This window comes from Chelonia mydas, chromosome 6 (genome assembly GCF_015237465.2).
Source record: "Chelonia mydas isolate rCheMyd1 chromosome 6, rCheMyd1.pri.v2, whole genome shotgun sequence".
NCBI lineage: Eukaryota > Metazoa > Chordata > Testudines > Cheloniidae > Chelonia > Chelonia mydas.
The window spans coordinates 28,129,139-28,153,153 of record NC_051246.2 but is presented as its reverse complement, the minus strand read 5'-3'; the positions used below and the strand labels follow the sequence as shown (position 1 = coordinate 28,153,153).

The 24,015-nt window shown below is 43.3% G+C and overlaps 1 long non-coding RNA gene across 1 annotated transcript; it reads right to left on the bottom strand.

The window, feature by feature from the left end:
• Positions 1 to 6,291: 6,291 nt before the first annotated feature.
• LOC122466110 lies at positions 6,292 to 21,775 on the bottom strand. Its single transcript, XR_006291379.1, has 3 exons — positions 21,763 to 21,775; positions 10,909 to 10,913; positions 6,292 to 6,483 (listed from the first exon to the last, which is right to left on the bottom strand). It is a non-coding gene; the product is annotated as an uncharacterized LOC122466110 (long non-coding RNA).
• Between the last annotated feature and the right edge of the window lie 2,240 nt (positions 21,776 to 24,015).

The window sequence follows — 24,015 nt, the reverse complement described above, 5'->3', positions numbered from 1 at the left end:
AGATGAAAGCCTCCAGAGAGCTTGGACGGCAGCACAGAGCAACCCACCACCTCTCAGCTCTTCTAATCGATCCAGGTTTGTTGTAGAAAGATGACTTTTGTACAAGAAAACTCTTTCTGGTGGACATCACAAAGACTGACATCCTCAGAGACAGTTGGTAGTTCCAATTAAGTACCGGGTAAAGCTATTAAGCTTAACCCATGATCATCCTAATGGCCATGCTGCAGTGAACAGAACCAAAGACCATTTGGGAAAGTTGTTCCACTGGGAGGGAATGGGCAAGGATGTTTCTACCTATGTCCGGTCTTGTGAGGTGTGCCAAAGAGTGGGAAAACCCCAAGGCCTGGTCAAAGCCCCTCTCCAGCCACTCCCCATCATTGAGGTTCCATTTCAGTGAGTAGCTGTGGATATTCTGGGTCCTTTCCCAAAAAAGACACCCAGAGGAAAGCACTACATACTGACTTTCATGGATTTTGCCACCCGATGGCCGGAAGCAGTAGCTCTAAGCAACACCAGGGCTAAAAGTGTGTGCCAGGCACTAACAGACATTTTTGCCAGGGTAGGTTGGCTCTCCGACATCCTTACAGATGCAGGAACTAATTTCCTGGCAGGAACTATGGAAAGCCTTTGGGAAGCTCATGGGGTAAATCACTTGGTTGCCACCCCTTACCACCATCAAACAAATGGCCTGGTAGAGAAGTTTAATGGAACTTTGGGGGCCATGATACGTAAATTCATAAATGAGCACTCCAATGATTGGGACCTAGTGTTGCAGCAGTTGCTCTTTGCCTGCAGAGCTGTACCACATCCCAGTTTAGGGTTTTCACCATTTGAACTTCTATATGGCCGTGAGGTTAAGGGGCCATTACAGTTGGTGAAGCAGCAATGGGAGGGGTTTACACCTTCTCCAGGAACTAACATTCTGGACTTTGTAACCAACCTACAAAACACCCTCCGAACCTCTTTAGCCCTTGCTAAAGAAACCTAAAGGATGCTCAAAAAGAGCAAAAAGCCTGGTATGATAAACATGCCAGAGAATGTTCCTTCAAAGTAGAGGTCCAAGTCATGGTCTTAAAGGTGCTGCAGGCCCATAAAATGGAAGCGTCGTGGAAAGGGCCATTCATGGTCCAAGAGCGCCTGGGAGGTGTTAATTATCTCATAGCATTCCCCACCTCTAACCGAAAGCCTAAGGTGGACCATATTAATTCTCTAAAGCCCTTTTATTCCAGAGAATTAAAGGTTTGTCAGTTTACAGCCCAGGGAGAAGATAACGCTGAGTGGTCTGAAGGTGTCTACTATGAAGGGAAAAGTGATGGTGGCGTGGAAGAGGTGAACCTCTCCATGACTCTTGGGCGTATGCAGCGACAGCAGATCAAGGAGCTGTGCACTAGCTATGCACCGACGTTCTCAGCCACCCCAGGACTGACTGAACGGGCATACAACTCCATTGACACAGGTACTGCTCACCCAATTAGAGCCCAACCTTACCCGGTGTCTCCTCAAGCTAAAACTGGTATAGAATAGGAGATCCAGGATATGCTACAGATGGGGGTAATCCGCCCCTCTGGCAGTGCATGGGCATCTCCAGTGGTTCTAGTTCCCAAACCAGATGGGGAGATACGTTTTTGCATGGACTACTGTAAGCTAAATGCTGTAACTCGCCCAGACAACTATCCAATGCCACGCACAGATGAACTATTGGAGAAACTGGGATGGACCCAGTTGATCTCTACCTTGGCTTAACCAAGGGGTACTGGCAGGTACTGCTAGATGAATCCGCCAAGGAAAGGTCAGCCTTCATCACACCTGTCGGGCTGTATGAATTTAATGTTCTCCCTTTCGGGCTGAGGAATGCACCCATCACCTTCCAAAAACTTGAGGATGGTCTCCTAGCAGGATTGGGAGAATATGCAGTTGCCTACTTTGACAATGTGGTCATATTTTCAGATTCCTGGGCAGAACACCTAGAACATCTACAAAAAGTCTTTGAGCGCATAAGGGAGGAAGGACTCACTGTTAAGGCTAAGAAGTGTCAAATAGGCCTAAACAGAGTGACTTACCTTGGACACCAGGTGGGTCAAGGAACTATCAACCCCCTACAGGCCAAAGTGGATGCTATCCAAGAGTGGCCTGTCCCAAAGTCAAAGAAACAGGTCCAATCCTTCTTAGGCTTGGCCAGATATTACAGGCAATTTGGACCGCAATACAGCCAAATCGCTGCCCCACTAACAGACCTAGCCAAAAAGAAACAGCCAAATGCAGTTCGGTGGACTGAAGAGTGTCAGAAGGCCTTTAACCAGCTTAAAGTGACACTCATGTCTGACCCTGTGCTAAGAGCCCCAGACTTTGACAAACTGTTCCGAGTAACCACAGATGCATCTGAGCGTGTTGTGGGAGCAGTCTTAATGCAGGAAGGATCAAATCAAGAGTTCCATCCTGTCATGTTGCTCTGCAAGAAGCTGTCTGAGAGGAAAGCCACTGGTCAATCAGTGAAAAGGAATGTTACGCCATTGTCTACGCTCTGGAAAAGCTATGCCCATATGTTTGGGGATGGCGTTTCCACCTGCAAACCGACCATGCTGCGCTACAGTGGCTTCATACTGCCAAGGGAAATAACAAAAAACTTATTCGGTGGAGTTTAGCTCTCCAAGGTTTTGATTTCGACATACAACACATTTCAGGAGCTTCTACCAAAGTGGCTGATGCACTCTCCCGTGAAAGTTTCCCATAATCAACTGGTTAAAATCGTCCTCGAGATGTGGAAAATATTGTTAGTCTTCATGCAGTTAGTAGTATATTTAGAGGTGTACGTGTCTTATTAACTCTGTTTTCTCCTAGAGCTCCAGGAAGAAATCACAGACAGTGTTTCACCCTATCTGTGATTTGGGGTGTGTGTCATAAATATAAAGGGAAGGGTAACCACCTTTCTGTATACAGTGCTATAAAAGCCCTCCTGGCCAGAGGCAAAACCCTTTCACCTGTAAAGGGTTAAGAAGCTAAGGTAACCTCGCTGGCATCTGACCCAAAATGACCAATGAGGGGACAAGATACTTTCAAATCTGGAGCGGGGGGAACAAAGTGTTTGGATGATGTCTGTGTGATGCTTTTGCCAGGAACAGATCAGGAATGCAGCCTTACAACTCCTGCAAAGTTAGTAAGTAATCTAGCTAGAAAATGCATTAGATTTTCTTTTGTTTAATGGCTTGTAAAATAAGCTGTGCTGGAGGGAATGTGTATTCCTGTTTTTGTGTCTTTTTGTAACTTAAGGTTTTGCCTAGAGGGACCCTCTGTGTTTTGAATCTGATTATCCTGTAAAGTATTTACCATCCTGATTTTACAGAGGTGATTCTTTTACCTTTTCTTTAAATAAAATTCTTCTTTTAAGAACCTGATTGATTTTTCATTGTTCTTAAGATCCAAGGGTTTGGATCTGTGTTCACCTGTACCAATTGGTGAGGATTATTATCAAGCCTTCCCCAGGAAAGGGGGTGTAGGGCTTGGCGGGGGGGATATTTTGGGGGAAGACGTCTCCAAGTGGTCTCTTTCCCTGTTCTTGGTTTAAAACGCTTGGTGGTGGCAGCATACTGTTCAAGGACAAGGCAAAGTTTGTACCTTGGAGAAGTTTTTAACCTTAGCTGGTAAGAATAAGCTTAGGGGGTCTTTCATGCAAGTCCCCACATCTTTACTCTAGAGTTCAGAGTGTGAAAGGAACCTTGACACCCTCCTAACGTCTAACATATTGTTGGTATACACTGAAATCAGGAAACTTTTTGAGTGTTTAAAAACAACTTTATTGACCCAATAAACTTATCAACAATGCTACACAATCCTGCATGCCAGTAGGTGGCACTATTTTTTTGTAACATACACCACACATTTGTGAATATACTGGTTTTATGTAGAACTCTTGTAAGTGTTTTTCCAAGTATCATATTTGTTTGTGATGGACTGTAAGATTTTCCAGACAGGAGCCCTGTCTTTTTAGGCATTCAGTGGTCTGCATTTTCAAAAATGTTTAGTGATTTTGGTGCACTCATTGTTGTGTGTCCAACTTGAGGCACTTCAAAGGGGCCTACTTTTCAGACACTCTGAAACAATCTGAGTACACAAGACAAATAATGGGTGGAAGGGAAAGAGCAGCACAAGAAGGTGAAGTGATTTGTCCAAAGTCACACAGTAGGTTAGTGGCAGAACTAGGAACAGAGCCTAGGTCTCCTGACTCGCAGTCCAGTGCCCTATGTGTTGGCAATCCTGCCTCTCATGTTTGATCACTAATACCTTTGGACAGTAAATTTTGTAACAACAGGTTTTTGAGAGTCCAGACCTGAATTTTATTTTCCTTTTTGGCATAATGTTAATGCCCACTAATGCCATGGTAGTCTCTGGCTATTACTTTTTCCCAACTGTGCATAATAGATTAAACCTGGGGAGATTTCACTCTGTCTGCTGAGGTCTATAATTGTATCAACAGTTAAATATAATCTAGATTAAAAAAAATACATGCCTGGAGTACCAGATCCTCATCTGATGTCAATTTACATGCACCACTGAAGTTAATAGAGCTACACCGTTTTACACCATCCATGGAACTGGCCTTTGCTTTCTTTCTTCTCCATTCCCAACCATCTGATGGCCAGTTTCTACCCAGTCAAAGAGACCAATAACATTCTTTTACACCTCCTTTTGTTCCTGTTTAGCGGTCATTACAGTAGAACTAAAATGCCAGCTTGCCATAATATGACCAGAGAAATATCATGAAACTGATTGAAAAACCTAAATAATTTCAAGTAGGGGGAAACCAGATCCATAATTTAGAGATTTTTATAACTTGATTGATTCTACAAATTAGAACCTTTGAGAATATTTTGGTTCTAGAATTTAAAATAAATACATAAATAGCTATTAAAACTTTTAGATTGTTGCAGGTTCTTAATTATCTTTTTATCTATTATAATTCTAAGGTATTACTGTGGTAATCTACGCAACTCTGCATCCGGATTGGGTCATCAAAGCAATGTAGCAATTTTTTCCTCTGGATCTCTGGTTACATCTTTCCTCACGTAAGACATTCATTGACATCACGTGAACTGAACCCAGTATTCTAGGTACAGTTTCTCCACAGTTGTGTATAGTAGGTCTAATATCACCTTCTTGCTCTATCTTGTGATACCTCTGAATATGTAGACCAAACTCACACAGGCAGTTTTTGGTACCATAGAGCTTATGAAACTATCACTGGATTTATTATTTTCTATACACCAATAGCTTTTTGAGTTGGTGCATCCTATTAATTTAATTAATTAATACTAGCACATTCCAGTTTTCTCCCTTTCACTCAATATGTGTTTTATGTTGGTTGATTTTTTAATCCTAGATGTATTAACATTCAGTTTTCCAAGATGAATTCCATTTGCCATGTCTTGCCCATATTTCTAGCATCGAAGGGCCCGATCCCAAAGCCCATTGCAGCCTTAGGTCCCTTTGTATTCTTTGTCTCTTCTCCTTGGCATAACACCTCTCAGTTTAGTGTCATTTGCACTTTTCTTCAACATGCTATCTATCCCCTCCTCCACATCATTAATGACAATGTTAAATCAGACTATAACTAACACCGGTCCTTGTAGCACCTCACTGAGCACCTTCTCCTAACTTGGCATTGTATGCTGCCACTTATCATTACCCTTTGATTGTGGACCTTTAGCCATTTTTAGTCCACATCACAGTGCTCAGATTGAAGCTATTTTACAAGGGAGATTTTGTGACACTGTATCCCATGCCTTGCTCAAGAGTACCTCTTTCGTTGTATCAGAGGGGTAGCCGTGTTAGTCTATAACCACAAAAACAATGAGGAGTCTGGTGGCACCTTAAAGACCAACAGATTTATGTGGGCATAAGGTTTGATGGGTAAAAAACCCACTTTTCAGATTTATGGAGTGAAAATTACAGATACAGGCATAAATATATATTGGCACATGAAGAGAAGAGAGTTACCTTACAAGTGGAGAACCAGTGTTGGAGGCCAATTCAGTCAGGGTGGATGTGTTCCACTCCCAATAATTGATGAGGCGGTGTCAATACCTGGAGAGGGAAAATTGCTTTTGTAATGAGCCAGCCACTCCCAATCCCTATTCAAGCCCAAATTGATGGTGTTAAGTTTGCAAATGAATTGTAGCTCTGTGGTTTCTCTTTGAAGTCTGTTTTTGAAGGGTTTTTTTTTTTTGTTGAAGAATGGCTACTTTTAAATCTGTTATTGAATGTCCCGGGTGATTGAAGTGTTCTCCTACTGGCTTTTGTATGTTACCATTCCTAATGTCGGATTTATGTCCATTTATCCTTTTGCATAGAGACTGTCCAGTTTGGCCAATGTACATGGCAGTGGGGCATTGCTGGCACATGATGGCATATATCACATTCATAGATGTGCGGGTGAATGACCCCTGATTGTGTGGCTGGTGCGGTTGAGTCCTATGATGGTTGTGTGTCCTCTTCATCCACTAAGGCCCTGCTCCTGTAAAACACGTGGACGCCTGTAAGAATCCCCCCTATGAAGCATGTGTTGGAGTGGGACTTAAGTCTAGAGTTCTATCAGTCAAGCTGGTTTGCCTGATGTAATTTATTTTTTCTGAACTCAAATGTCTTCCTGCTCATTTCTGTTATCCTCTAGGTGCTTGATTATAAAAGGTGCGGAGTGCCTGACAGTACCACTGGAGTCAAGTGGGGCACTTAGCATCTCTGAAAATCAGGCTTTATGTGTTTCTTCCCCCTTAACATGCATTCCATTATGCTACTAGGGACTGAAGTTACACTCATAGGTCAGTGTTTGCCAGGATCAAATTTCTCTTTTGAAAAGCACAGTTTTTTAAAACATCATAGTGTTATTTATTATTTATACAGTGCCAAAAATGTAAATAGTGCTGAAATGAGGCGTGTAATAGGACAATGAAGCTATTATAGGGGCAAATCACCCTTCCCCAACCTGCTAGAATTCTTTAAAAAAGTTAAACAAAATATCAAGAATATTACAGTTATTGGTTATAAATTGAGCCTCAGCTGCTTTATAAAAACACAGAAGTACATATTGCTCTGCCCCCAAAAGCTTACATTAAAAATTAAGCACAGTCTAAGGGAGAAATACTGGCCCTGGTGAAGTCAAAGAGAGTTTTGCCAGGGCCGGGATCTCACCCTAACTGTATCTTCAATGAAGTTTGAAAATTCAGGTCCTAATCCAAAGTTCATTGAAATCAATGGGAGGCTTTGGCTCAGGTCTCAGGTCCTGCAAGATTTTTGTTGGGCTGTTGTTATATGGTCTCACAGGTTAAAAGTGTTTGAATGAAAAGGTGAAGATTGGTGGGCAAATAAGCTAAGGGAGCTAACTCCAAATAGAGAGACCAGCATAGGAAAATGGCATATGGACGAAAATGAAAATCGTGTGTTCCCAAAGGATGCATGGGAAGAATATAGGCAGTGGGGTGGAAAGTAGGTGAAATGGAAGCAGAGATTTAGACCCTGTTTCAACAAAGCACATAAGCATGGGTGTGGTGCCTTGAACATTAAGACAAGTTTAAATGTGATGAAGAAAGTGGGGGGAAACCAGTGAAGGGAGTCAAGCCCTGATTCAGCAGGTCTTTTCTATTCAGCAAAGCACTAAGCACTTGCTTAACTTTGGGCGTGTGCTTAAAGTTATGGGGCTTAAGAGCTTTGCTGACTGAGGACAACATTTAAGCACATGCTTAAGTCTATGCTGAATTGGAGCTTCAAAGAGATAAAGGAAGATGATTTATTTAGACATTTGAAGAGAATTTGACCAAGTCTCTCACAAGAGGCTGTTATTGAAACTTGGTAACCAGCAGTTCAGTCATGATTAAAAGAGAAGAAGCAAAAAGTAGGCATAAAGGGGCAGTATTCAGCAACTAAAGAGGGTTATACAGGACATCTCAGTGATCAGTACTGAGTCAAGTGTTGTTGAATATATGTATTAGCCAGCAGAATTGTGAGTGAATAGCAAAGTGGCAATGTTTGTGACATACAAATCATTTCGGTTGGATAAGAATAGGATAATTTGAAGAACTCAGTATGGTACTAACTGGATAACTTGACTTGACAAATGATTTTCAACATAGACAAGTGTAAGATAATGCACTGGGAAACAGATTAAACCACTTGTACATCCTGCATTCACTGTAACCTCAGAGGGGGAAAAAGACGTAGGTGAAATCATGGGCAATTAAATGAAGACATCTGCTTAATGTGCATCATAGATCAGAACAGCAGATGAGATATTACAACAGCTTTTCTCATACTTTTGCTGAAACCAAGAAGTGCTCTCAAGACTATTTTTCCCTGACAAATTTCTTGAAAAGTCAGCTCCTCTCCTTTCATCCAGAGCAAGTGTTATTAGACTCAGCCAAATTAATGGAATAGTTTACTTGACACCATAGGGCAGCAGAGAAAGTGCAGCTTCATTTATAGCACACTGTATTTTGTGCTGAAAACTGACTTCAGGTCTGAGTGGACCCATGCACTATATCCAACTGGCCTTTAAGGGCCATACCATGGTCTCCTTATGTGCACTGGTGAGCAATTAGCCACATGAGTAGTCCTATCGAAGGCTCCGGGACTATCTGTGCATCCAACTACTCACCAGCGTGCGTAAGGAGTTCCCAGGCTTTTGGAAACAGGATATTCCCTGACTACGTGTGTAGCACTATGTACTAACACTAGGGGGCAGTAGTAGTACAAAATGCCAAGAGCAATGGAGGAGTAAGGATTGGGCCTGATCCAAAATCAAGTGAAGTTAATGGAAAGATTCCTGTTTTTATCCCCACTTCCCCTTCACCCATTGTGACTGTGTGCTATCTTGACAGGAAGAGTAGGGAAGACCACGCTCTTGGGAGCAGTGGCCTTTTTCACCTCAGAATCTGCTGGGAAAGATCACCGAGCAATCCAGCAGCTGGGCAGTACCAATGACATCCCAAACAAGTCTCAAAATGCATGCGTGGCTATGGTGCAGCTCTTTGTCTGTTCAGGAGGGGGAGGGGGAGCCAAGGAAGAGCGCAGCCAAGCGAGAATGTTCTGGCAGCCCTTCCTGGAGGTCTGAGCAAAGTTATTTATCACTTTGTGCATTTTCCTTCTCATCTGTGTACAGCCGGCTCCAATGGCTCAGTTTGCGTTTTGGCTTCTAGAGCCAAGCCAGTCCCTTGGCTGTGCTCTGTCTTGGCTGTCCATTCACGCCTTCTGTCTCATCCAGTTCTGCTTGAAACAGAACGGGCTCCAAAATTAGGGGCAGATATCTATATCCAAAGAAGAGATCAACAACATATACCTACGGCACGCGCGTGTGTGTGTGTGTGTGTGTGTATATATCCCAGACAAACACGGCACCACTGTTTATTTTAGCACAAAGAGGCTGGCCACAGAGTCATATGAATTTGTTTTCACGCTTCCAGACAATCTCTGCTGGGGAGCTCCTCCGCCTGCTTATTGCTCCAAATAATTTTTTTTTCTGGATTTTCCAAATCAGTACATATAGCAACAGTTAATTTAGAGAAAATATTTGCACTTCTACAGACTCTTTTCCATATAAGCTGTAGGTACATTTCCTAAAATATGTGGGTGTCTAAACTGTGTTTCAACACACATGAACTACCTTCAAATTTTGCAAAGCTAACAATTTTTGATATTTCAAAACACCTGGTGTGCTGCTGTAGCTTTTCTACATACATAATGTACTGTATAAAACAAGACAAGACAAGAGTATCCAGCTTTCCTGTCCAAATTCCATTATAGGTAATGAGTTCTGCTTACCTAGATTCCCCCTGATTTTCAGGTTTGGGTGGTATTTTTCTTCTCCTGTTCTAAACTGTTATGTGGTTTTATTCTGTGCTGTTAGGGAATGATGCAAACTCCAAAGAAATCAATGGAAAGACTTTCATTGACCCCAATGAACTTCCAATACGGCACTCAAAGAGTTGCCATTTTCTACTGGATACTGCATTTCAGAGTCCAGTGACCGATTCCTGCATGTACCAGGCCTACACACTCATTCCAATGCAATTAATCCTTGCTCAAGCAAAAGGCTCCATTAACTTCAATTGGACACATTGCCTGATTAAGGAATACTTGAGTAAGACATTGAAAAAAATGGGCCACTTGGTTTGTAAAGTGGTTTGAGATCCTTTGAGATGAAAGTCATTATATATAGTAAAATGATATTGAAACAAGGTTCCATATATAATTATTTTTATTAATACTGATTACTTATAGAATGAAGAAGGTATAGGCAGCTCTCTCCGGTTACCTGAGACTTCTGTCATGAGCAGTGCCAATTATAATTCAGATAATAAAGGAATATAGATTTGCATTAATTCCATGATCTCCCTAGTGTAGTGGATACCTGATACAGTTTTCAATAATTAAGACGACTAAGTAGTAACTTCCCATTATCAGCTCTTAATTGCACATGAACTTTCCAAAATATTCAGCTTTTGGGCTGAAATTTCATGGACTTAGTCTCTGCCTGAAGTTGGAAGAGGAAATTTGAGCAGAATCCTACCAGCCCTTTTTGAGAGAGGAGAAAATGAACAATTGCATTTTTCTGGTTGTAACAAAAAACTAACTGCTTTCTTTCTGAAGAAGGCGACACCAAAAATGGACAAAACTTGAAACTTGGCATGGACATAACCCTCATTACAGGCCTAATCTAAAGCCTGTTAAGGTCAATGGAAAGACTTCCTTTACTTTTATTTGGTTTTGAAACAGGCCCTAGAGGTGGGCAAATAATTCATAACAAAAATCTTATGAGACAACTTCAGCCTCTTTTTCAATTTGCAAGTTGCTTGGGAACAGACTCTGACTCTTTTGAATGTAATTAGTATTTGAATGTATTTGCATTTGGCCACATTTTATTACTGTTACTGAACAATTTAAATACCTTGCTCTTGCTTTTAGTAACTAGAAATGAAAGGGAGCTAGACACCTAAATACTCTTACTCTTGGGATCTTAAATCACTAAAGCACATTTGAAACTTTTACCATATCTCTTGTGATGGTGATTGTGGTGGTGTTGGTTCCCCCATTACAAGGATACAGCCGTCACAATGTTAACCAATAACAACACAATCAAACAAAGTGGTAATAAAAAAAAGTGGCACCTGAGTAATTTGCACTAATGACTGGGAGACCTTCTGGGAAATACTGAATGTTACGAATTAGCAAGTATAGGATTAATTCAAAGCCCATTGTAAATGAAAATCCACTCACTTCCATTGACTTCAATGGGCTTTGGATCAGGTCCTAAAACAACAAGGATAATGTAAAAACAACATGAATTGTGCCAGATGCACCAGTATGCTCTGGCTGCTTTGCACTGCCTGATGATGCAAAGGCAGCTGCGGTGTAGAAATGAATCTGGCCCACTTTGTTCATTTATTTTGTCTACCATGTACTAGTTTTAATTATGTATTATATTCCATAGCATATTGTTACATATGCTTCACTCTTGCTTCTGTCTGATAAAAGGTGAAGAGTGGCCAATATTTTGTAGGGAATATAAAGTACATATATAGCAAAGTGTGCATTTGCTGAGTTCCACTGTACTCACTTGAGTTTTGTAATTAATTCACTTTGGCTGCATTCATGGCTCAATTTTACTAGCCCAAATTTTTGCACAAAGCAAATTTCAAAGTTGTATTTATAAAAGCATTTTTCTTAATCTGGGCTAGAAACTGCATTGTAACAAACTGGTCCTGCAATGAAAACTACACAACGGGGTCACTGCACTCTCCTGGCTTTCACTTTCATTGGCCTGCACTTGCTCACGTGAACAGTCACACCTGAAGTGCTTGAACGCTCAGCATATCAGGGAGCAGAAACAAGGTTGCCCTGTCTAATCAACTGCAAGTAAGCAACATAGTTTGACCAACAAGTATTAAATACTTAAAGAGTTTTAGATAGAAGTTTACAAATGATGTAAATTAAAAGTTGTTGAATGATTTTGAAAATCAAGTAGATTTGATGAAAGGGAGAAAAAGAGGTTATATTTTTCCAATAAATTATTTGTTGCAAATTATTTGCTTGTCTCTCTCTCTCCCACTTTCCTAAAATGATTATTCACAATCTAATAGGCCACACTGCTATGAGCTATAAGAGGAAGGATGGCCTTGTGGCTAAGAAGGCACTGAACTGGGACTCACTCAGATCAGAATTCATTCCTTGCTCTGCCACAGACTTCTGATGTGATCTTGGGCAAATCACTTTGGGTGAAATCCTAACCCCATTGAGGTCAATGGGAAAATTCCCACTGACGTCAATGGGGCAAAGATTTCACCCTTTGTGGCTAAGTTCTCCATATGTAAAATGGGGATCATAATTCCTTTTCCCCACTGTCTCTCTCTTGTCTATTTAAATTGTAAAGCTATTCAAGGCAGGTGCTGTATATGATGTGTACATACAGCGCCTAACACTATGGGGTGCTGATCTTGGTTGGGAGATCAAGGCTCTACTGTAACACATATAATAATTAGAATAATAAATCTTCCCTGATATTTAGCTTACATTTTGTTTTGCTCAATTTCATCTTAGGTATAGCAGGTTTGACCACTCTTCCTTTCCCTCCATGCTGTTTACTTGTAGAAAGGAAGAAATGTCATGGGATAATGGTCTCGTGCTGATACATAAATGCAAAGGCAAAGTCAAGGCATTGTTGGAAAATAAATATTGAGACCAAACTGAGATGTTTATTTTCCTGGCGGGACACAGTGATGCTGAGATCATCTCCTACCACAGTGCATTTTATCTCTAGTGTACCAACGTCTGATAGAGACTCAGTCTGGGATTTTAAACTTTTCTTAAGGCAATTCAATAGGATTTGGGTGCCTAACTTCGTTAGGCAGCTTTGAAAAACATTGCCTCAGTGGTTTGATCCATTTAACATTGGTGCATTAAAGAAACAGTTGCAAAAGTTGAATGTCAGTGGGGCTGTGCTGATTTAAACCAGCTGGTCTGGCCCCACATGTCTGCCTTAGTCTACTTAGAAGACAGTTGGTGAAGGACAGAGCATGGATAGGTCTGTTGCCAGGCTCCCTAGTAAGTCAAAGATGGTTCTGCCAAAGAGAATCTCTGATCGAGCCATGAGATTTATTTCCAGCCTGTTCTGTACCAAAAATCTCTTTTCCCAGCATCCACCACTCTTTGTCCTATGCGTGTGCATTATGGGAAAAACAAAGGAAACGTCAAGAAAACACCCAAAGGGTGGAAATGGCATATGTTTAATCAGAGAGCACTGACAGACTCAGCCATTTCCGTGACGCCTTCACCAAACAATAGCTCACTTTATGTTTAGTTTTTTGAGGGGTGGTCGTTTGCTTGTTCTGTGTGACCTCCCATGAGGCAGCCCCTTCTAAGGCTTGTCATCCACCCCCGAAACTAAAGTGCACAGCAGCAGGCCACAGTTTCCTTGTAGACTCTGTCTGGTGCCGGGAAAAACCTCTTCAGAGGGATTCTCAAAATCTCTCCAAAACTGGCACTGGGGGTAGATTTAATAGGCTGTAATGTGGAGACTGTAAAACATGTTAGATGAAGTATTTTATACTGCTTTTAAGTTTCAAATTCTTTGGAGCACTTCCAAGAGTTTTCACAAACCTCCCTCAATGCATGCAAAGTTTGCGTCCTGAGACCCTGACCTCAACTAACTTTTCAACTTTGTCTGTCATGTTAAATAGTCAGAGCAGTCCCAGCAGCATGTATATGTTTGGAGAGGTGTTTTTGTTTTGTTTTTTACACCCTATGAGGTATTCGAGGATGAAAGTTTGTAGCTGGGATGTGGGTTAGGAAGGAACTGCTGTGGTAATGCCATAATTGGAGATTCTAAGTTCCACTCCCTGGGAGAGATTCTTTGAGGTGTTTTTGAAATTTATCATAAAAAAAGATATTTTCATTGCTCCAAAGATGGTTCACATCTCTGGTTCCCAGTAATCTAGTGAGAGCTAAGCCCTCAGATGAGCTCAAACCCAAAAGATGACTATCCACTTAAGAAAAACAGTGATAAGGCCAGATCCTCAGTTTATCTCCATTAAAGTCAGTAGGGACTATGCTACTCCATTTCAGCTGAGGGCCTGGCCCAATTGTCTTTGTTCTTACATTCTGCCATGTATGACTCCATGAAGTTAAAAAATAAAACCACTCTAATGAGAACTCAGCAGTCAACATTTTCACTCTTGATTGTGTAAAACTGTCACAGCAAAGCTGAATGAAATGTATTGAAAATGAGATGTTTTGCCTGATTTTGGTTGTTTGCCCCCATTTCATTCCTCCTCATGTCACTGATTCAGGTTTATCCCTATGGCCTGGTCTACATTTCGAGTTTATGTCGGATTTAGCAGCATTAAATCCAAATTAACCCTGCACCCGTCCACACAACGAAGCCATTTTTTCGACATAAAGGGCTCTTAAAACTGATTTCTGTACTCCTCCCCAACAAGGGGATTAGCGCTGAAACTGACATTGCCGTTTTGAATTAGGGATAGTGTGGACACAATTCAAAGGTATTGGCCTCCGGGAGCTATTTCACAGTGCACCATTGTGACCGCTCTGGACAGCACTCTGAACTTGGATGCACTGGCCAGGTGTACAGGAAAAGCCCTGGGAACTTTTGAATCTCATTTCCTGTTTGCCCAGGCGAGCTCATCAGCACAGGTGACCATGCAGAGCTCATCAGCACATGTGACCATGCAGTCCCAGAATTGGAAAAGAGCTCCAGCATGGACCGAACGGGAGGTACTGGATCTGATCACTGTATGGGGAGAGGAATCCGTGCTATCAGAACTACGTTCCAAAAGACGAAATGCCAAAACATTTCAAAAAAATCTCAGAGGCCATGAGGGACAGAGGCTACATCAGGGACGCAACACAGTGCCGCGTGAAACTTAAGGAGCTCAGACAAGCGTACCAGAAAACCAAAGAATCAAACGGACGCTCCAGGACAGAGCCCCAGACATGCCACTTCTACGCTGAGCTGTATGCAATTCTAGGGGGGGCCGCCACCACTACCCCACCCCTGTCCGTGGACTCCGATGATGGGGTACTCTCCGCCATGCCTGAGGATTTTGCAGATGGGGAAGATGAGGAGGAGGAAGATGAGCTTGGGGAGAGCACACAGCACACCGTTCTCCCTGACAGCCAGGATCTTTTTATCACTCTGACTGAAATACCCTCCCAACCCAATGAAGCCGGAGAAGGGACCTCTGGTGAGTGTACCTTTTAAAATATAATACATGTTATAAAAGCAAGCGTTTTTTAATGATTAAGTAGCCCTGAGGACTTCGGATGCATTCGTGGCCAGTACAGCTACTGGAAAAGTCTGTTAATGTGTCTGGGGATGGAGCGGAAATCCTCCAGTGACATCTCCATGAAGCTCTCCTGGAGGTACTCTAAAAGCCTTTGCAGAAGGTTTCTGGGGAGAGCAGCCTTATTCCGTCCTCCATGGTAGGACACTTTACCACGCCATGCTAGTAGCAAGTAATCTGGTATCATTGCATGACAAAGCCTGGCAGTGTATGGTCCCAGTGTTTGCTGGCATTCAAGCAATATCCGTTCTTTATCTCTCTGTGTTATCCTCAGGAGAGTGATATCATTCATGGTCACCTGGTTGAAATAGGGGAATTTAATTAAGGGGACTTTCAGAGATGCCCGTTCCTACTGGGCTGTTTGCCTGTGGCTGAAAAGAAATCCTCCCCACAGTTAGTCACGTGGTGTTGGGGCGGCATTGGCGCTGAGCTGTTTGTGTTTGGCTAGTAGGGATCTTCTCTGATACCAGTCAGGTGGTGGGGAGAGGGGAAAAGTGATCATCCCAGAGAATTGGATGGGGGGAGGGGGTTAGTTTGGTTTCTGCTGCTGCACGTTAACAGGAAAACCGCAGCACTAAATGGCCAACTCAACGGGCTTTGCTTGGTATGGGAAAGGAGGGCGCTGCTGTTATGAAGGTTGCAGAAGCCGAAAGACTATGGCTTACCATGGCCGTCTGCAAGCCAAATTCTGATTTCTGGCACTGCGTGTGTGATCTCTAACACCAAAGCCTCAGGCACTCAATATAAGATGCAAAATGCGACCTTGTACCAAAATCACATGTGCTATGTAATGTGAATAGTGTTGTTCACCGTGAAAGAGTATAGTCATTGTTCTGTAAAATGTATTTTTCTAAATACTTCACTCCCTTTTTTTCCTCCAGGAGCTGCAAATGTTTCAAGCCTCCCTCCTCCATCCCAAAGGCTATCTCAGATAAGGTGGTGAAAAAAACGCACGCATGATGAAATGTTCTCTGAGCTCATGCAGTCGTCCGGCACTGACAGAGCTCAGCAGAATGTGTGGAGGGACACAATAGCAGAGCACAGGAAAGTGGCCGATGAACGTGAGGAGAGGTGGTGGCAGGAAGATCAGAGGAGGCATGAGGCAACGCTGGGGCTACTGTGGGACCAAACGGACATGCTCCAGCTTCTAGTGGAGGTTCATGAACAGCAGCAGGATCACAGACTGCTGCTGCAGCCCCTATTTAATCGCCCTCCCTCCTCCCCAAGTTCTATAGCCTCCTCACCCAGACGCCCAAGAACGCGGGGTGGGGGAAGCTCCAGACACCCAACCACTCCACCCCAGTAAAGAGCTGAAGCAAAAGAAGACTGTCATTCAACAAGTTTTAAGATGGCCTTTTCCTTCCCTCCTACCCTCCTCCCACACCGCACCCAGGCTACCTTGTGAGTTATCTCCCTATTTTTATAATCAATTAATAAACAATACATGTTTTTTAAATGATAGTGACTTTATTTCCTTTGCAAGCAAGCTGTGATTGAAGGGGGGAGGGCGGGTGGCTTACAGAGAATTTAAAGGCAACCAAGGGGGCAGGTTTTCATCAAGAAGAAAAAAACAGAAGTGTCACACAGTACACTGGCCAGTCATGAAACTGGTTTTCAAAGCTTCTCTGATGCGCATCGCTTCCTGCTGTGTTCTTCTAACCGCCCTAGTGTCTGGCTGCACGTATTCAATGGCCAAGCAATTTGCTTCAACCTCCCACCCTGCCATAAATGTCTCCCCCTTACTCTCACAGAGATTGTGGAGCACAAAGCAAGCAGCAATAACAATGGGAATATTGGTTTCGCTGAGGTCTGAGCGAGTCAGTAAACTGCGCCAGCGACCCTTTAAACGTCCAAATGCACACTCTACCACCATTCTGCACTTGCTCAGCCTATAGTTGAACAGCTCCTGACTACTGTCCAGGGTGCCTGTGTATGGCTTCATGAGCCAGGGCATTAAGGGGTAGGCTGAGTCCCCAAGGATAACTATAGGCATTTCAACATCCCCAACAGTTATTTTCTGGTCTGGGAAGTAAATCCCTTCCTGCAGCCATTTAAACAGACCAGAGTTCCTGAAGACGCGAGCGTCATGAACCTTTCCCAGCCATCCCACGTTGATGTTGGTGAAACGTCCCTTGTGATCCACCAGTGCTTGCAGCACCATTGAAAAGTACCCCTTGTGGTTTATGTACTGGCTGCCCTGGTGGTCTGGTCCCAAGATAGGGATATGCATTCCGTCTATAGCCCCACCACAGTTAGGGAATCCCCCCTGCACATTTTCCAGAGTCACTACCTTTGATAGCAGCAGCTCAATGATTGCATTGGCTACTTGGATCACAGCAATCCCCACAGTAGATTGCCCACTCCAAATTGATTCCCGACAGACCGGTAGCTGTCTGGCGTTGCAAGCTTCCACAGAGCTATTGCCACTCGCTTGTGCATTGTGAGGGCTGCTCTCATCTTGGTATTCTTGCGCTTCAGGGCAGGGGAAAGCAAGTCACAAAGTTCCATAAAAGTGCCCTTTCGCATGCGAAAGTTTCGGAGCCACTGGGAATCATCCCAAACCTGCAACACTTTTTGGTCCAACCTGTCTGTGCTTGTTTCCCTGGCCCAGAATCAGCGTTCCACGGCATGAGCCTGCCCCATTAACACCATGATCTCCAAATTGCGGGGGAACGCGATTTTAGAGAAAAGTGTGTTCATGTCCTCATCACCATGCTTCCGTCGCCTCCTCACCTGGTTTTTCAGGTGCTGGTTCTGTATAAACTGCACGATAATGCGTGAGGTGTTTACAGTGGTCATAACTGCTGCGGTGAGCTGAATGGGCTCCATGCTTGCTGTGCTATGGCGTCTACTCCTGCTTGGGCAATCCAGGGTAAAGGGCACAAAATGATTGTTTGCCATTGCTCTGATGGAGGGAGGGGTGACCGACAACATGGCTTACAGGGTTGGCTTACAGGGAATTAAAATCAACAAAGGGGGTGACTTTGCGAGAAACAGAATGGCCCCCTCAAGGATAGAACTCAAAACTGGGTTTAGCAGGCCATTGATTTCACGGAGGGAGGAAGGAAGGGAGGAGAAAATGAATACAAAACAAATCTGGTCTATTTCTTGTTTTGATCCACTTCATCTATCTTTATACATCTTGCTGGCAGCAGACTGTGCAGTACAACCACTAGTCATCGTTGTCTCCTGGCTGCTCATTAGAAGACGGTGCAGTAGGACTGCCGGTAGGACTGAATCGCCATGAGATGAAACTTAAAAGTTGGCTGAGTCACGCCCATGTTTGCCCAGGCACCCCGATCTCATCGAGGTCAGTTAAAAGAGCACCCTGGAGTACAGCGACGATGGCTACCAGTCATACTGCACTGTCTGCTGCCAAAAGGCAAAAAGCTGCTGCTGTGTAGCAATGCAGTACGGTGTCTGTCAGCACCCAGGAGACATACCGGGACAGTGAGCTGAGCGGGCTCCATGCTTGCCGTGGTATGGTGTCTGCACGGGTAACCCAGGAAAAAAGGTGCGAAACGATTGTCTGCTGTTGCTTTCATGGAGGGAGGGAGGGAAGGGGGGCCTGACGATATGTACCCAGAACCACCCGCAACAATGTTTTAGTCCCATCAGGCATTGGAATTTCTACCCAAAATTCAAATGGGCGGTGGAGACTGCGGGAATTGTGGGATAGCTACCCACAGTGCAATGCTCCGAAAGTCGACAGTTGCCTCGGTACTGTGGACGCACTCCGCCGACTACATGCACTTAGAGCATTTGTGTGGGGACACACACAATCGACTGTATAGAAATGCTTTCTACAAAACCGACTTCTATAAATTCGACCTAATTTCATAGTGTATACAAGGCCTATGTCTTTGTCCACAGGGTTTGTGAATGTGAGATTTCTTTGCTCTCCGGATTCATAAGTTATATGTAGAGTTTTCCTAACATTTTCCCAGCCCTGGGTTTGCATTCAGAAAGAATGTTTAGTCTACGGAAGAGAAGAATGAGGGGGGATTTGATAGCTGCTTTCAACTACCTGAAAGGGGGTTCCAAAGAGGACGGCTCTAGACTGTTCTCAGTGGTAGCAGATGACAGAATGAGGAGTAATGGTCTCAAGTTGCAGTGGGGAAATTTAGGTTGGATATTAGGAAAAACTTTTTCACTAGGAGGGTGGTGAAACACTGGAATGCGTTACCTAGGGAGGTGGTGGAATCTCCTTCCTTAGAAGTTTTTAAGGTCAGGCTTGACAAAGCCCTGGCTGGGATGATTTAATTGGGGATCGGTCCTGCATTGAGCAGGGGGTTGGACTAGATGACCTCCTGAGGTCCCTTCCAACCCTGATATTCTATGATTCTATGAAGGGTGCTTAACTTTAAGCACAAACTTTAGCCCCATTGATATCAAAACAATTCAAGCACGTGCTTAAGTGCATTCCTGAATCAGGGCTTTAGTCTACTTTAACCACTGTGGAAGAATTTAAGATGACAGCAGCTAGTATTCTTAACCAAGCTAAAGCAGTGACAATTCATTTATTTCACCACTCAACCCAATTGATGCTACCACAATTGCTATGCATTAGCATTCAAACTGACTAAAGCTACTTCAACTGATATTTATCAACATACCACCTAACTAAAGCAACATTAGCTGCTGCATGTCAATATAATCCAACTAAAGCTGCCTCCACTGCTCTCTGTCAACATATATCCTAACATTCCTCAATTGATGCACATTGCACAGCAATACAGAACTCCACGAATACTGCCCAGTTGTTGCAGTTTATTGTACAGTTGGGTCTGGGTGAACCAGTTCTAATAAAGTAAGATATGAGACGAACACCATCGCCCAAAGCCCTAACTGAATCTAAACTTTTAGTGTGGTACAAAGAAGCGTGACTAATTTTTTATTTTAAACACATTCTTTGTACTTCCTGTCTCAGCTGGGAGCTGACATACAATGGGAAAAATTCTTCTTCTGATATTTCCAGCTCAGCTTATGACTGATGTTATGAGATTTGCAACTGGCATTCAAGATCAAAGAGGTTTATTACCCAGGGACTATCAGCAAGGATAGAACCCAAGATCTTCAGCAGTTAAAAATCACAGTTCTCTGCTTCTTGAGCTAAAGGAGTAACTCCATGAGCTGGTAACAGCAGTAGACTCTGATCTTTACATAGACCAACTTCTAGTGGGAAATATGACATATTTGAGCAACATGTTACATCATCATCGTCCTCATAAATGCACTTCTTGAGCACCTTTCTTCTGAGTGTCTCAAAGCAGTTTCCAAAAAGAATGGGGGCCTGATCCTGCAACCCATACTCACATAAGTAGTTGTCATTGATTTGAGTTGTGTCTTGACATCAATGGGAATATTCCAATGATAAGGATTATTTGTATGAGTAAACTTACAAGACTGGACCTGTAAGCCTTATAAAAGCCCTGTGAGGTAACTAAGAGTTGTTATCCCCATTTTACAGATGAGACTTATTTGAGAGTTTCTTATCAGTTGTGATTTTTATGGGATAAAAGAGTTAACATTATGCCCAACCCCTAACCTGCAGGCTCAGTAGATTGCTCCTTAGTCTGACCCCTATCCATAGACCTGCCTGGCTTGGGAGATCCTATGGTAGCAATGCTACCAGCAGTCTAGCTCTCCGGGTCACAGAAACGTACTAGCCCCTCCAACTACATCATGGTCTTGCAATCCTTGGGAAGGGTAGAGATGAGGAAAGCGAGCCTTAAGTTCAAATACACATCAGATATAGCACAGTGTTACACTCCAGAACGCTTTTCTGGACCAAACTGAAATTCTTACCTGTTGAGGTTAGTTCATCATTACACAAAACCCATCAAGTATATCTTCAGTTGTTGTTGTTGTTTCTGTTTTTCTCCTTTTCTCTCTTTGCCAGTTCTATAATTTCTTAGATGTCTTGTTTTCAACACTAGTACACCTCTAGTCTGTGGCCTTATTTATACTTGGCAATAGCCCAGCTCAGCCATCGGTGTCCAGCAATTGATGTAACTGCACCAGAGCTGTAATATATGAATGGAGAGGAAGGATGGCCTGGGCATTGGCCTGAAACTCAGGAGATCTGGGTTACATTCTCAGCTCAACCACTGATTTCCTGTGTGACCTTGGAAGAGTCTCCTGGGGGCCAGATTTTAAAATCTATTTTGGCACCTAAAGATGCAGATTTCAATGGGATTTGGGCACTGAAATGCTTTTGGAAATCTCTCTCGGGCCCAGATCCTCAAAGATATTTAGGCACCTAACTCCACTGAGTTCAATGGGCAACTACATGTTTTTGAGGATCTGGGCCCAGGTGCCTATCAGCATGGTTAGGAGCCTAAATATACCTTTCAATATTTGACCCTTCATCTCTCTGTGCTTCTGTTAAATGGGCCATATGATTTTTCTTTCCTCCCACCTTTTATATTATCTATTTAGATTTTAAACTCTTCCTGGCAGAGACTGTTTTCTTACCTTGTGTTGGTACAGCAGCCTGCATAATGGGCCATTGATCTTGGTTGAGGCCTCTAGGTACTTTTAATGCAGATGATGATAATAATGGAGCAGGGCAAGTCAAGGTTTGCCCTGATTGAGCTAATTAAAGTTCACCCCAATTAGAAGCAGAGGTAAACCTCAATTAGGTCATTCAGTGCAAAGCTCTGCGTGTCCTTGTCTACACGCAGCAGGGTCAGCCCTGATGCGGATACCCAATTGATGGCCACCTTATGCCTGTTGAGGCAATTCCCAGGGTTAAACAAGGCCTGAAAGAAAATGAAAAGGGGGAAAGGTATTGGCTAAAGACACAGGTTCTTGTATGCAGGAGTAATCTTACCATGTGCAGGAGTAAGCTTACTATGTCCCTGTTACTGCTGCTTTCGCTGGGGTCACTGGGATAATTTCTATACTGAATAACAGCATCATTTCTCTTTACTGGGTGCAAATCTAAGAAAAACAGTCATGCTCTGAAACACAAACAATGGCAACCTGTCTCTTCTTTGGTTATGGAAATTGGGGTCAGATTTTTTTTTTCAAAGGGGCAGAGTAAAGGAGCTGGAATTCTGCTTGGCACACCATCAAGCAGGAAATCTCCTGCTTAGTTATTTGACAGGAAGAGAAAAAGATAGCAAGGGAAACAATGCAAAAGGGGGCGGAGGGGGGGAATGGAACATTTTTGTTTCATATTAGTGCTGGTCAGGCAGGAGGATGAGGGCTGCAAGGCAAATAAAACTACAAAGAACCTCTGAACTGCTAAATCTTTTAAAACAATAGTAATACTTTATATTTATACAGAACCGTAAAGTCAGGGGATTCAAATGCTTTTTAAAATCTCCCTACAGAGGTTTCACTCTTATCCACCATGAAACGCAGCTGGACCATTGTATATTAACCCTGACACAAGACATAGTTATTTACCTTTGCAACCCCTACCCTGGACCTGGAAATAAAGCAAAACTTCTCACAGGCACTCACACCCTTATTACAGCATGGAATATGTCAGTCATTTTGCACCAGTAAAAGAACACAGCATGATTTATAGGAGGCAAAATGAAGAATAATTCTGAGAGTTACAAGGGGATTTTAGGTAAAGTGAATATAATCCTCTAAACAGGGCTTTTACCACTAGAACATCCCTATTAGTGACAAAAATGCCATTAGCTTGTTAGAGACCATGACTGATCAGGGGGACACTGGTTTTACCTCTTTTCTGAGAGAGCAGGAAAGGCAGTGGGGGAGCTAGTTCAGCATGGACCCAGCAGGTAGAATGCTGCCCAGTGATTAACCAACAGCCCTTCCTCAAACACCTATTAATTTTAGGATTGTGGACAAGTCACAGCCGCAGCACTGATCAAAGCCTGAGGTGGTAGGGCTGCCACATCCCAGCAGAAAGACCTCCTAGATCAGCGATTCTTAAACTGGGGGTCAGGACCACAAAGTAGGTCACTGCCCCCTCTGAATGGGGTCATTAGGGCTGGTTTAGACTTGCTGGGGCCCTGGGCTGAAGCCCGAGCTCCACCACCCAGGGCTGAAGCCAAAGCCAGAGGGCTTCAGCCTTGGGCTACAGGACTCAGTTTGCAGGCCCCCTTGAGCTTGAGCTTCAGTTTTGACCCCCCCATGCCCAGAGCGGTGGGGCTTGGGCTTTGGCCCCCCCACCCAGGGCAGTGGGGTTTGGGCAGGCTCAGGCTTCAGTCCCCCGTCCTGGGGTCGTGTAATAATTTTTGTTGTCAGAAGGGGGACGTGGTGCAATGAAGTTTGAGAACCCCTGTCCTAGATAGACCCCCAGCTACTGTAAATATTAGATTTTAAAACGTATTAAAGAAGCTGAAGAGCACAGTGACAGTAACAATGTCGCATTCTACTCAGTGATTAGTCAGGCCAGGGAGCATGGCAACACTGCTTAAAAAGAAAAGATGGAGAGACTGGATAAAGCAATCCAATTGGTGCTTCCTGGGCATTCTAGAATTGCATTCTAGAACACTACCTTTTAGCGCTGTAAAATCTCTGCATTAACTCAAGTCGCTGCAGCTTTAGTTTGTACAATGTTCAAGACTCCAAGCAGGCCTGATCACAAACAGCTGCTTCTGGTTCTACTGAGGGGGAGCTGTCTTTGTTTTATTGCTTTTATGGCTACTGAATTTAATGGAAAGCCATTCATAGATTCCAAAGCCAGAAG